Source organism: Taeniopygia guttata, chromosome 4, assembly GCF_048771995.1.
Source record: "Taeniopygia guttata chromosome 4, bTaeGut7.mat, whole genome shotgun sequence".
NCBI lineage: Eukaryota > Metazoa > Chordata > Aves > Passeriformes > Estrildidae > Taeniopygia > Taeniopygia guttata.
In genome coordinates, this window is record NC_133028.1 from 33,926,706 (window position 1) to 33,941,584 (window position 14,879).

Here is a 14,879-nt window from a genome sequence, read left to right on the forward strand (position 1 = left end):
TTATGAAATGTTGACTACTTGATGACTAAAGTGTGAAATAGTCAGGCTTAAGTAATTTTATAGTACTTATAATGAAATGGCTTAGAAACAAAACATTCTCTCATAACTTCTTTCACATTGTCCTACATATCACATCATATCATCGTCTTTCCATGTTCATGCTACTAAAATAAAAAATTAGCAGATAGAAAAGCTTTTTTGAGGTTAAGAATCTGAAAGCATTTTTAAAGCTGAGCAAAATAACTGCAGCTTAACAGCATTTTCAAGTTTCTGAAGTAAGAAAATGCTGAATTAAAGAATGTAGATTTCAGAGATAGGTTAATAAGACCATCTTCCTATTTATATCATATTGCTTCTTATAGGGAATTAGGTGTCTCATTTTGCTGATATTTGGGGAAGACCACAGAAAATGAAACTTGGACCACTGAAAACTTTATGAATCAGTCAAGACAAGGCCTTCTGGGGACATATATTCTTATAAAAATGGCACTTTATCTTTCATGGTAATGTGCAAAACCCAGAAATAAGTAGATGGATAAAAACATGATATCTGCTGGGGATTAACTGTTCAAAGAAGGAAAGCAGATTTCTGAAGCTCCTAGTAAGGTATTTGTTATTTGTCTTTGTTATTTGTGTCTCTCGCTCAGATTTGTTTTCATGTTTGCTGTTCACTGCTACCCCTAAATCTTTTAGAGTGTGCCAGCTTTCATAGTTCCCCCAGTTGTACTGTCCTGGTTCTGGTTTATTTTTCCCCAGATGCATTATCTTCGTCTGTTTTGTTATTTCCTGCTTGTGCTTCTCTGACTTCTCATGTCCCTGCTGATGTCCTTAGCTGAGTGTATAGTACTTCCCAATTTACTATGTGTGAATTTAGTTCTCCTTATCTTCAAATAATTAGTAAAAATGTTAAATAACAACAGACCTAATATTACACTTAGCACAAAAAATACATAGGAAATTTCAGATGACCCTTCATGATTTCTTGTTGATATAGACCATTTATGTTAGTATGAAATTTTTGTTTCAGTACAAAAATATGTGCAGGTGTAAAGTTGCACAGATGTTGTCTAAATGCTTATATTAAAGACACACAAATATTATAACTCTTCTGTTTCTGCATCTTAAGAAAAAAAAATTACCTGCTTCTGGATGGTTAATTGAGCTAGTAATTACTTTTGAACATGTGGGTTGGTTGTTTCCTACTTGAAATAATTACCCAATGAGGCTTATACCAGGGCTACCAGCAGGAAGCTAACAACTGGTGTATTGGTGAAAAGAGTTTATAAAGCATTCCTATACTTCTTTTTCTTAATTTTCTTTTTTTTTTTTTTCTTCTTTGCCAGACGGAGGAACAGATGGATGTGTAATGCACACAAAATCTAAGTACATGATCTCAGCTCTCAACCAGCAGCCACAGTGAAATGTACAAAAATCAGGTGTAGCTACTCTGCAGTTCTTGGCTGTAAAGGAATTGACCCCTTGCCTTTAAACAAAATTTATAAGATTAGTATCTCAGTTTACATTTTCCAAATTTCAATTAGAAATTTTATTTCTGAGCAATAGAGGTGCCACCAGCGTTACGGAGATTCATGATTGCAAATCATCAGATAAGTGATAGCATGCTACTTCATTAATTCTTTAAGGTTATTTTTGTGGCTCTCCATAGGTGTACTGTACTTGTACTATGCTTTCATATTTCTAAAATATGCATCTTTAGTTTTTATTTGTTCTCAGTGGTCATATGCACTATGTTTGGAGTGCTGATTTTCAGCAACAATAGTTTAACTTTCAAGTATAATCATATATGTTAATTTTTTTCTTCTATACATGAACTATTCCCTCGTTCCCAATATAATTGACATTTCAGTTTCAGCACGGTAAGGACACAATCACAGTTGTAAATGCATTGTCAGATTGTGCTTTGGTTTGCCAAAACTGTTCCTATATTTATTTGGGGTCATTGACTGTTAACAATATGAAATGTCATGAATATGAACTAAATCAATGTGATTACCACAGTGGAAAAATTAATCACCTAGCTTGTCTTTATCATTTGACTACCAACAGATAGGAATCTATAAACATAAAGGCAACTAAAAAGCAGTCAGGTATGCTCTTGCATATTTATACTCTTGATAATAATATCTTTGAAAAGAAGGCTGTAAAGGACATATTCAACTTTTTATGTAAAAATACTGAGAAGTGAAAATATATTAAGTAAATGAAGATAATTTACAATCCATTTTCCAGCTCATAGTAAATATTCATTATGCTAACTCATAAAATACTTCAATAAAGAGTCAAGAAATAAGTAGTGAAGGTGTAAGAGAATAAACAAAAAGGAAGGCAGAAGGTTTTTATGCTGGTAAAATGGTGCCTTTTTTGTTTCTGTGATCACCTGCCGAAAGAACTTAAATATGCACTACAATACCTGATAAGCGTTTAAGGGGATTTTATTTGGAAAACAAAGCCAAAAGCTTTTGGAAGTATTTGTGTTACAATGTCTGTTTATAAAATATAAAATATATATTTGGATTATTTACTGAATGGTAAAGCCAAGATAATAACATAGAAGGATGAATCTGTATTAAAAGTAAAGCAAAACAGTTTTGAAAAATAAATCTCAAAATGTTTAAAAGGAGGTAGGTACTAGATTCATCATAGGCGCACAATGGTTCATAAATAAATTCTCTTACTTGTATATGAAATGTTACATTGTTGTACACATTGCTCAGTGATCATTTTTATATTTGGCTTTAATTACTATAAAATGATCATGTGCTACCTTTCAGAGTGACCAGATCTAGACATATAAAACTGCCTAAACCAAAGTCATAGGAATGACTAGCTATAAGAACATGTGATTATATTTGACAACAGGTATTTCCTGCCAGACTTGCTGTCAAATGTTAAATACTATAAAAAAGGAACAGTGGAACTTGACATCTGAAAAATCAAATAACTGTAGAGTCCATATAACAACATCAGGGATAGCTACAGAATTCTTTAGAAATACAAAATGAATGTGCCATATGATAAAACAGGAAAACTGAGAAACGAATCAATAAAATTTTAATATATTATTAATATTATTAGTTTTATAATATTTCATATATTACATGGGCTGCTAACATTTTCATATCTTAGTCATTGAAGAATTGTTGGTAAATAATAAAAGTTTTTAAGAGTCAAAATATGGGAAACTTAAATATATCTTGGCATCTCTTCAATATTTCCAAATCAGAAGTTGAGCAGAGTTTGGTCTCTCTTTTTGAGCAACGTTTGGGACACCTACATTTCAATTTGTTGTGGCATCTTGTGCACAACTTGGTAATCATATTTTACACAATATATAATATAAACACTGTGGGAGTTTGTGGAAGGAAAATGCTGCATATATTGTTTTCCTGTAATGCAATAGAATCATTAAAATTTTAAGTATTATATTGATAGATTTGCTTACAAAAGAGCTATGAGTTGTGTACATTATAATTTTCCTTTTTTTCTCGTGACTGTTTGACCTAAGAAATATCAGAATCTCTTTCTTGAAAATTATAATAATATCACTGATTACTCTGAAAAAGGCTAGTTTAACATCTATACATATTCAGACAAGCCATTTAATAGACTAAATGTGTTCTCATATGCTTTTTTCCTATCCTGTAAATTCAAAAAATCGCTTGTAAAACTTCTTGGCAGTATCAAAGACCCTGTTCTAAACTGGTCCTTTATTATTAACTGAAAAATAATAATAAAAATACTTATTTTCTTCATCATTTGCTTGGGAATTGCTATAAGACTCCCCTAATTCAATTTTATGAAAGTGCTTTGATGTTTTTGTTGCCTGGAATCAAAAGACAAACTTTCCAAACAATATTAATGGCGGTAATGTAAAGAATAGTTCTTTAATAAAACTTTTCAGGTGCACAAAATATCTTGGCATTGGATTATTATAATTTTTATAAATGTAATTAATTAGTCTATCTAACAAGTACATCCAATAGGAAACTGGTTGTATTGGCAACCCAGGTCTGGACTTACCCCTTGAAGTCTCTGGAAGGACTCTTAACCTTAAATTTTTTTATTTGTCCCAACTGCTAGTGTAAAACAGAGTGCCCTTGTTAGACATTCTTTTTTTTTGAAAATGAAACTAAGCAGAATTTTAAGAAGATGGCACTATGTATGGCAAAGGGTCATCTACTATTCTAAAGTGTGAGAAGTGTTTAAGACTATACAGCTATATATCAAAAACTTGAAGAGCTACGAAGATATAAAGAAGATATAAAAAGCAAAAAGTCTTTAGGCATCAATTTAATATTAATTTATTTTTCTACATTCTCATTAAACCTAATTAAAATATCAGAATAATATAAGCAAATTAATTGGCATATTACTAGCAGCAGTATGTAATTGCTATACCTTCTTTAGAGATTTTCCTCTTCCTTTTAATTTCTATTATTTTCATGCACCAAATTTTAGTTCAGGGTTTCAGAAATTCTGTGTGATAATATTCAATGCCATCAACACTCCTGATAATAGAAAATTATTGTAAATATTATGGTTAATTGCAGTCAGTGTTAAAAAAAGACATTTGGAAATGTGCAAATGTTATTTCATATCTGTGATTTTTTGAATATGTATCTGAATATCAATTTCCTTTATACTTCCTCTAGAACGCTTGCCACTAACAGCATCTATTCCTCTCATTGTCCTTGTACTCTGCATATAGTTTGGCTTTACTTACCGAGGTTTAGTTTAAGGAAACTCCTATTTAACAGTTCTCAATCTTCTTAACTTACAGTAGTTTTAATATGCTATATACACACTCACATTGAAAACTGGGGACTAGGAAAAGACTAAAAAATGAAAATCTATATTTTGCCATCCACAATTTCCTCTTTCATTCATAGACCTGTATGTTTGCTTTTTGTTTAAAATGTTATCAATTCTAGTTTTAGTTGGCTTAGAATGTTTTCTCTAATAATGCAACTTATGGTATCTTGTCTCTTTTATAATTGTTGGAAGATTCAAAATTTCTACTTAGCATTACTTTTACTGTCAGTCCCCAATGCTGCATTGACTCTGAGAAGCTGAACTAATTACTCCCTAGATCAATTCCCAACCATGTGAACACATATTCACAGATCACCTCTGTAAGACACACCTGATCTGAAAACTGGATTAACACTGGTAGGGAAAAAAATAGAAAATAATTTTTTCTTGTTTTTTGTGGTTCAACACTGAATAATTTAGGGTCTAATCATGAATTAGTACACATTTTTATGACAACTTGGTAAACTGAGGAATCAAATATATTCTGAGTTTCCTGCAGCAGTGGAGTCTTTTGGTTTCCTCACCTAAAGGATACGAATTAAAAATAACATGCTTAAAAAATAACTCTAATATTAATAAGTGACATGCAGCTTAAGATTGAATGAGTATTACTGCACAATATTCCAGTATCAGATAGTATATAGGAAGATTAGGGGTCAAATATGAAAAGGCACCAATGCAACTTGGATATTTCTAGTGGAAGTCTGCATGTCAAATGAAATTGTTAAAAGCCACTGTTATTTTAACTAAATGACAAAATAGGGAAATTTTGGCAGTTATAGATACTTAGATATGTCACTATTTCCACTGAAGTCTAAGTCAGTGATTATTCATTAAGGGTTACATTATAAAATATGCTACATATAATTTTTCTAAATATACCTCTAGAACCTTCCCAGTAGGAAGGTTCTGCATCCAGAGAACTTGATATGAACTGGGAGGTTTACTCACCTTTTTGTAGTTAAGCTACATTTTTACTCACATTTTTGTAGTTTGAAAGTATTTGTATGCGAACCAGGTACAGCTTGTTCCATTTGCTCTAGCCAGTTTTTGAGTGTCCTTTACACAGACCATGTTCCAGTAGGTACCACCATGAATCAAAAGAAGAGACTGAAATGGGACAGAATTAGAACAGTATCCCTTTACCAAGGTAAATTTTTCTCCACTGATCTGTTCAGTATAGAAATGCAGGGGGTCAGGGCGTGTTATTGAAGCCAAAGAGAAATACAGGGGAAATGCATTTGGGCTAGAACATGGAAAGAAAGTGCAAAGGAGCAATTTTCCATAGAGCAGGATTATGTACACGGTGTGTTACATTTTCAGCCTCAACACAGGAAATTATTTATAGGAAATACTAACTACCCTCTACAGATATATTCTTAGAGCAAGAAGTTCTAACGCATATTCATGAAATCAGGCAATTGCATTCAAGTAATAAATTAGGGCTGTTCAGTGCATTCAGATACTTCATTAAAAGGATGTGAACGTGAAAGGTTCATCCCTCTTTGAACACTTCTCCTTTTGTACAGTGCATTGAAAATTTTGCCTTAAATTTCCAGAGGATTTTCTGCAATCAACATCATTTGGATATCTCTTCCTGGAGTGTATTTTGTTCAGTATGAAGATCTTGTACAATAGTCTTAGAAAAATAATAGGTGCATCAAGGACCAAGAAAGCAACAACAGAACTAAGCCAACACTAAAACCGGTGACAAAAATCAGCAAACCAAACCAGCCAGTCAAACAACCCAAAGAAATAACTTTAAATAAAGAAAGAAGCCAGGGTATTCCAAATATTTGCCAGAATATGCTTTTCTTGTTTTGTGCAAGGTATATGGTTTTCATCAGTCGCTATAACACAAGCTGGACTATAAGGACAAGAGAACCTGTGTAATAACTTTGATTTAGAATAGAAAGATTCTTATTCTGTTATCTATCCATACAACATAAATATAAATATTTGTATTCACAATTGTGTTGTAGTCATTAAAATTGTTTACAGAGTTAACTCTTGTCTGTGCATTTGGGCATATAAAAATAGATACAATGGTATTATATATTATCTTAACAGTGAATTTCCATGCCAAGTCTTTTGCTGCTGCTACTAAGTACTTATAATCAAATAGAAAATTTCTCAAAAAATGTAAGTACATTTCTGCCATTGTATGGAGTTCTTCTTGACTATTCCAAACTGATGTTTTTGATGAACTCAAATTCCATTTTAAAAGTGTAATTCAAATATACACAAACTTAAAGGAAAAATCTACATACATTACGATGTGTGGAATCTGATAACTGAGGAATAAAATCCATTTTCTCATCAAGACATACTCCACCATGCTCATTCACTCACCTCTGTACCTGGGAGGACCACAGAGTAGATCCTCATGGAAGCAATGTTAATGCAGGTGCAGGAGGTGATCTGAAACAGGCAAAGGAAAATCATGTCTGACCAGTCTGGTGGCCTTCTACGATAACACAGCAGTCAACAAGGGAAACCTTCTGCAAGAGAGTGACATATAATACCTTATACGGGCCCATGAGTACCTCATGAAATTCAAGTCCATGTGCAAGGTGCTGTGCCTGGATGATGGCAATCCAAGGCATGAATATAGACTTGGAGAAGGACTCATTGAGAAAAGCCATGCAGAGAAGGACTTGGGGATTCTCATGGATGAAAAGCTAGACATGAGTCAACTCCATGTGCTCACAGCCTAGAAGGCCAGCTGTGATCTGGGCTGTACAGAAAGAGGAGTGGCCAGGAGGTCTTGGAAGGTTGTTCTTCCTCTCTACTCTGCTCTTGTGTGACTCCACTTGGAGTCCTTTGTCCAGCTCTGGGATCCTCAGCACAAGACATCCTCAGAAATAGATACAGATCTATTAGACTGGGTTCAGAGGTGGGCCATGAAGAGTTTCAGAGGGCTGGAGATCTTTTGCAATGAAGGCACACTAAGACAGCTGGGGCTGTTTAGTCTGAAGTAGACAAGTTTCTGCAGAGAGCTCATTGAGGCATTGCCATGCTTAAAGGGGGCTTTCAAAACGGAGAGTGACTTTTACACAAGCAGAAAGTGCTAGGACAAGAAGGAATAGTTTTAAATTCAAAGGAGATTAAGAGTATCTGTTAGTAAGAAATTCTTTTCTGTGAGGGTAATGAGGTACTGAGACCCGTTGCCAAGAAAAGTTGTGTGTTCTCTATACTTGGAGGTATGCAGACAGGTTGTATAGGATCTCTGAGCAACCTGGTCAAGTGAAAGTATCCCTGCCCATGATGGAGGTTCTTGGTTATTAAGAACACAAACCATTGTATGATTCACAATTGTCTGTCCTGTTGAGGACAAATATATTTTCAAGACTAAGTAGTGGATCTCCAAGGAAAGCCATACATCTGTGCTAATTTGGAAATAGTGATGTTTTTCTTTTTACATTTTCTATGGTATCTTGTCTCTTTTATAATTGTTAGAAGATTCAAAATTTCTACTTAGCATTACTTTTACTGTCAGTCCCCAGTGATGCATTGACTCTGAGAAGTTCTAAATTTTATTTTAAACAGTTCAGCTGGATCTATGTTAAAATTGATTGTGAAACAACGGGTTATAAAGGATTCTGTGCTGAAAGTAGGACCTATAACCTCTCAATTCTGTAACACCTTAATATTCTGTTGCCTTTTCAGAAAAGCTGAATATTTTTGAAAAGCACAGTATTTTTTTTGTTGCCAATTGGGTCCAGTAAACAGGCTTTCTGCCTATTCTTATATGGAATTCCAAATTAATGCATATATATTAAATCGTTGGGAGATAACTGCATCAAATTCACCATATAATTACTGGAACTCTTAGTTCAGAAAAAGATAAGACAATGGAAAAAATGGTGATTTTCTGGCAGTAAACCAAAACTAACAATAAGTGCTTTTCAGTACTGAATATATAGAGAAACAAGCAAGTGTAATGATATTCAGGGAAAACAGATAATGGGTTATTTCTGCAATAAACTTGAAATTACATATCTGTAGAAAGACTACATTTACCTTTCAAAATCATAGTGTAATTTATGTAGTGTAATTTAGTTGAAGAAGGATTTCCATCAAAGCACTAGCTTTTGCTACTTTGTTCATATTTCTCAATTAAAAGATTGTAACATGGTATTTTGACTATCAACAACTTTAAACATAGAGTTAATTCCTTATTTAGAAGCTAGTGAAAATTATGAAGATTATTGCAGAGTAGAGCATTTAGTCATACAGGGTTAGCATAATCTTTCTTCATATTTTCATTAAAAGTATAACTGCAGGTACATATATTGAGTTTTTTTAAACAGTGCATTTCATATAAGATGGATTTCAAATCCCTGAATCAGAATCAAACCTCTTACATAAAATTTTTAATGGCGTAAATTTGCTTGTATGAAGAAACCCTGAATTAGAATAAAAAGCAGAGTTCATGGTTCTATAGAATTTATTTTCCCTCCTTTCAAAAAAAGCTAAAATAGAGCTCTCTTTCCTCCAACTGATGTTACTAACTACTGCTGAATCCTTTAAGATTGACAGAGAGAGGTGCACAAAGGATGATTTATATTTAAAGCTACCTTTCAATTATTATGAAGGACTTAGCTTTTGTGAAACAAAATTTTCTGCAGAAAAAAACCCCACACATTGTTTTGAAATCCTCTTGCATATGCTATATGACATGGGATAAAAAGATATAAAATAGGGCTCATGTAGATATAGTTTTTATGTCTACTATTAATACTGAACACTTATTTGTTTAGTCTATTTAAAAAATATAACAACGAACCAATCATACTTCTTCATATGGCTTTGCAGAACAAATTATTCTGTTCTTCTCATAGTTTCAGATGTGAGTCTTAAAGGCAAGATACTGGTTATTCTGGTAGTATAATTAGAAGTATATAAGTTGCTCATAGTGTTTCTAGAAAATTTTTGAGTCAACAATCCTGAATGAATATAGTATTATGCAAGTTATCAAGAGAAATTTCCATTAAATATTTTCATCATCAAGCAAGAATTCAATGGGTTTCACAAATATTAATATAAAAAACATTATCAATTGTCCTCTGCAAATACACTATTTTAGTTTAGTCTAAAATTTGATTGTACATATTTTTTTCTGTTAAATTTTATGAACAGTTTTAAAATGTATGCATTTCCCTTTTTTTTTAACTCTTAACTTTCTGGAAGGTAGCCACAAGTATTGTTAACAAACAAAAAAGTTTAACATTTAAAAAGTTTTAACATCTGAAACCTAGGACTTCTGCCCAGGAGACATCAATTAAAGAAAAAATTATGGAAATCATTTGAGAATTGAAGTGAAGCTTCCTTTAGGCCTACAGAATATGTAATTTTTTAAGAACCATAAACTGCATGAACGAGGTTTAATAGAAGTTAATATGAATTACTATTCCGTACCCAAGATGTTAATTTGAAAAAGGTTATACCTTTACTTCTGTGAGATGCCTTTGAAATGAAAAGTTATTTAAAGGCTAAAATCAATTGGCTACAGAGTACCATGTTTTCTGATGGGAATAATAGAGAAATGATGACTGAAAAGAGTTTTTTACAATGATGGAGTTTTTTCCCTCTGGTTATTATCAGCTCATACATTCATCATTACATACGACTCTTTTTTTATTATATTGATTTATTTTATTGCCTAATAAGTTCGTACTTGTATGAAATTCAGAAAACATTGATTTACTTAAATTATTCAATGCTTTACTATATGGCTATTATGTAATTTAACACTTTAGACAAATCAATACACAAAAATTGCTTTCCGTATTCAGAAGATCTACACATGTCTTTTTCTGGACTCATCGATTTGCTATAGGGTGATGATGTTTTGTACATAATCTATTTTTAGACTATAAGAGGTATTATATATATATATACATACATATATATAAATATATAAAATAAAATGAATAATTTAATCTTGCTTAAAACAAAATGTAATATAGAATATGCCTTTACATTTATGACATTATTCTCAGACGTATAATGATATGGCCATATAAAGCTATTTTGTTTAACTTTCAATCATTGCTGGATGTTAAAGTTGTTCCTTCCAGTATTTTAATGACCAGAAATTTTTACTTTTGACAGGGAACAGCCTTCAGTTATCTGGAAAGTTCTAAAGCGGTAGATAAGTCTTGAGCACTAATGGATTTTTGCAGTTGGGTTACGGGTGAGAAGTGTGTGATCAAATAGGACAAGTGAAAACATCACCTACAGGTTGATAACTTCATTGTAAAGAAAAAAATCTGTGCCATGTTCTTACTGAAATACACAGTCCTGAGACAATGTTTTTGTACACTAAAGCCATTGATCCCTTATTCCATGTACACAATCATGGTGCCTAAACAAAAGTTATTTTAGAAAATAAAATTTTCCTGTGACTAAAAGAGGCATCAATTCACATCAAAAGAATTCATACTTTTTAACCAAGAATACTATTAAAAGGAAGATATTGAATAAGCAGTTTGTAAAGCACCATTTCTCTGCAAGAAAATCCTTTTCACCTGCTAAATGGAACAATGAAGACCTTAGGCTTAATCCTGACAGGATTTGTTATTTAAATTATATTTATATTAAGAAATGTATTGACAACGGTATACAAGTTTTCATATTTGAATAGAAATTTAGTATTTCATTAGGTCAGCTGTTTAGACCATGGTGCTAATAACACCAAAGTAGGTGTTATATCTACATATGGGCCATTCACTTTAAAACTGGATTTGGTGATCCTTGTGGGTCTCTTCCAATTCAGAATATTCTGTGGTCTGTGAACATTACTATTATCTCCTCCACTGCAAAAATATCTAGGAAAAAACAAAATAATATATTTGTATTTTTTTATTGGTTATTTACTTCTTTTTATTGGTTATTTACTTCTCATTCCCGTCCTGCCTCGACAGCGACAGTGCTTGATAAATGCTTTGATTGGATAGTTCAGTTTTTCATTCTCAAGTTGGAAAGCTGATGGATTAGCAGGATATTTTTTTTTTCTTCTGCTTAAAGTTCCTTTGTTTTCACGTATTTCAATCACAAGGAAAAATCCACTCTGCCAATTAACAGCTTTACTTCCTTTGTCTCATTCCTTTTCTTAGCAATGTTAGCTCCCATAGATTGGTGTTAAATCACATTAACACTCTGGAGCTATCTTATATCAATAGCAGTATACAAAATTATTTCTAAATCTTATAACTGTACATGCAATCCATATGCATAATTCATTTCCACAGAGGTTTAAAGTTCAAGGTTTCCGCATTGCAAGATTCTTTCTGTTTGGCTCCAGGCTCCATAAAACTGTTTTAGATCTTGAAAATAAAAATACTCTGTAGGTAGAAGTACAGATCAGTTTATTCAATAAGTGTCCTATCTGAAATTGTATAATATGGCCATTAAGAAACACCTTAAAGAATATTAAACAACCCCATTTCTATAGGTCAGGATGCAGTTACATTGAAATAATATTGCTTTAATTCTGAAGGAATTGTCTAGGATTTTCTGCAGTAACATATATATTTTCTGTGGTATTTGCCATATTATTGATATTTTTTCAGATGTAGAAATATTTTTACTGGAAGGGTAGAAGGGCTTATACTTTGGAATTATTCAACTCTCATGCAGAATCATATCTCTATCCTGTGAGGTGCTGTAAGGAAGTACCCTACTATTTCAAGTATCAGAAAAAAGTGACTATAGGCTCTTACTGTGCAACGGGTGTATACACAATAATGAGTAAAAGATTACTCTGCTCATGGCAGGTGGGACAGACTATCTTTAAAAGTCCATTTCAACCCAGACCATCCCATGATTCTGTGATCTCCCTTCTGGCCATACAGAAGTTTTTCCTGACTTGGGAGGACACAGAGAGGAAGTGCCAACTTGAACTTCCCTCTGCCTTCTTGTTCTACTGAAGGATGGTCCTGAAAGGATTCAAGAATCATGATTAGATTACCTTCTCTTCCAAAAGATAGAAAGTATAAGCTATAAAATGAATTCTGTGAATATGTATATCATGAATTCTGTGAATTATATGCTTATATAAGGAATTGAAATTTAATGATAATAATTATCAGTCTAACTGAAAACACACTGCCAGTTTTACAGTGCTCCAGAAGAGACACACAGATTTTTTGCATCTTTGCTGGGCATGTCCTTCAAACAAACATAGAATATATAACAATATATATTAAAATATTCATGAGCTCTTAGGGAGCTTTACTTTTTACTTGCTGAATGAATGGTTTTAGTAAGAGATTCTACACACAAGGTAACAATGGCCTTGACTGATTAAAACAGAAAAACCCACTGACATGTCATGGTGAGAAAACCATGAAGATATGAGGAAGAAAGTGGAAACTATCATTATACCCCATAGTGGTGTGCCCCAATGTAATATAGATTTTAAAAGAAGATGGGAATAGAAGGCTCATCCAAACCTTTTAGTAGAGGAGTGGAATAATTACCTGGATTTCTAACACTGAGAGACATTGACTAGGCAATTCAAACAAGGACACTTACTTCCTATTTCTTAAAAATCCTTTCCTTATAACCACAGCATTCCAGTGGACTGAGCCACTGGAATGTCTCAGTAGCCTGAGCAGCCTGGTTCATTCCATATGTAACAATCAGGACCTAGTACACCTAATTAATAAACAGATGGCAATAACCCTGTGGGTCTTTAAGTCAGTAAGGGCTTTTGTGCTCCACTGGTTATGTCACAATATCCTTTCTTAAGGGATGCATATGCCAAGACTGTATAATGGCACAACAGATGCTTCATCTTGGTTTCAGCAAGGCAGGAAGCCTGCCAGGATCCCAAGGTAGTGTCCAGACAGTTATGGAATGAGCTTAATCTTGTTACAGCAGGAGGCAGAGTCTGCCCCAGCAGCAATGAGGAGAATAATCTAGCGTGGAAGTGATTTTGCAATTCAGAGAAAAAGTAGGATTATAGTGGAGTGACCTCTTTAGGTAACACAATGCATGACCAGTTTCCTAGAGAAAGGCTTGACACCCTACACTCTTAGAAGTATCCCCAGATACTTTTTGGGGACAGCAATTCAACACCAGCTGGGAAGTTTCTGTCCTAAGATGTGGGAACAAGAAAGAGGTAAGTGTCAGGCTGCAATAGTGAATATTTAGCTAAACATGCATTAGCAGCAAGACTGTTACCTCTGCCTATGGTGGAAAATATGGTTATTATTTAATTTTGGATTTATGATGTCATTTTTTGGCACACTTAACACATATGATTTCCAAATTTTTGGCAATTAATATTTTAGTTGAAATTGTGTAAGTAAATATTAGTCTTGCACAACAATGGAAAAGTTATCAAATATATAAAAACCTATCAGGTTGAGGTTTATTAGCATGCCTATTTAGATGACTTCTATGCCATTCTAATATTAAAAAAAACCCAAAAAACAGGGGACACTAGTTGTCAAGCAGCACACTGTAAGAGAACCCCTCTTTTCTGATTTCAGTTTCCACCAAGAAGAAATATCTGCAAGTGTTGTCACTTATAATGTCATCATGCATTCATTCTAAAGAACTGGGTATGTCAGTTCCTTTCTGTTTGTTCACAAGGGATCCAGCTTGTTGGAATGGCTATCCAGTTGCTACAGGACAGGCATTTGATCTACAATGATTCCTGCTTGTAGCAGTCCATGAGAACTGAGACACAGTCTTGTTTCTGACTACTCTGTAACTGCAGGAACTTCTTAAAGCAATGATTGGTAGCCACAAACATGAACAAAGGTATCTGTAATTATTTAACCCAATATAATACCATGATGGACCAGATTTTGGGGGTTCCCTATAATACAAGCTCATTATGGTTTTTCTCAGACAAGTAGAAAAAGCCATTTATTTCTGGTTTTGCCATTCACAGATGTAGTTCATGTTTTACAGTCACTTTTATTAATTTTTTTGAGTAGTTGCAAAGGGACAGAAATGCACCCAAAATGTGACTTTTTAAGCAGCTACTGTGTTTTGTGGCAAGATGAATTAGACTAGATAGAGAAATC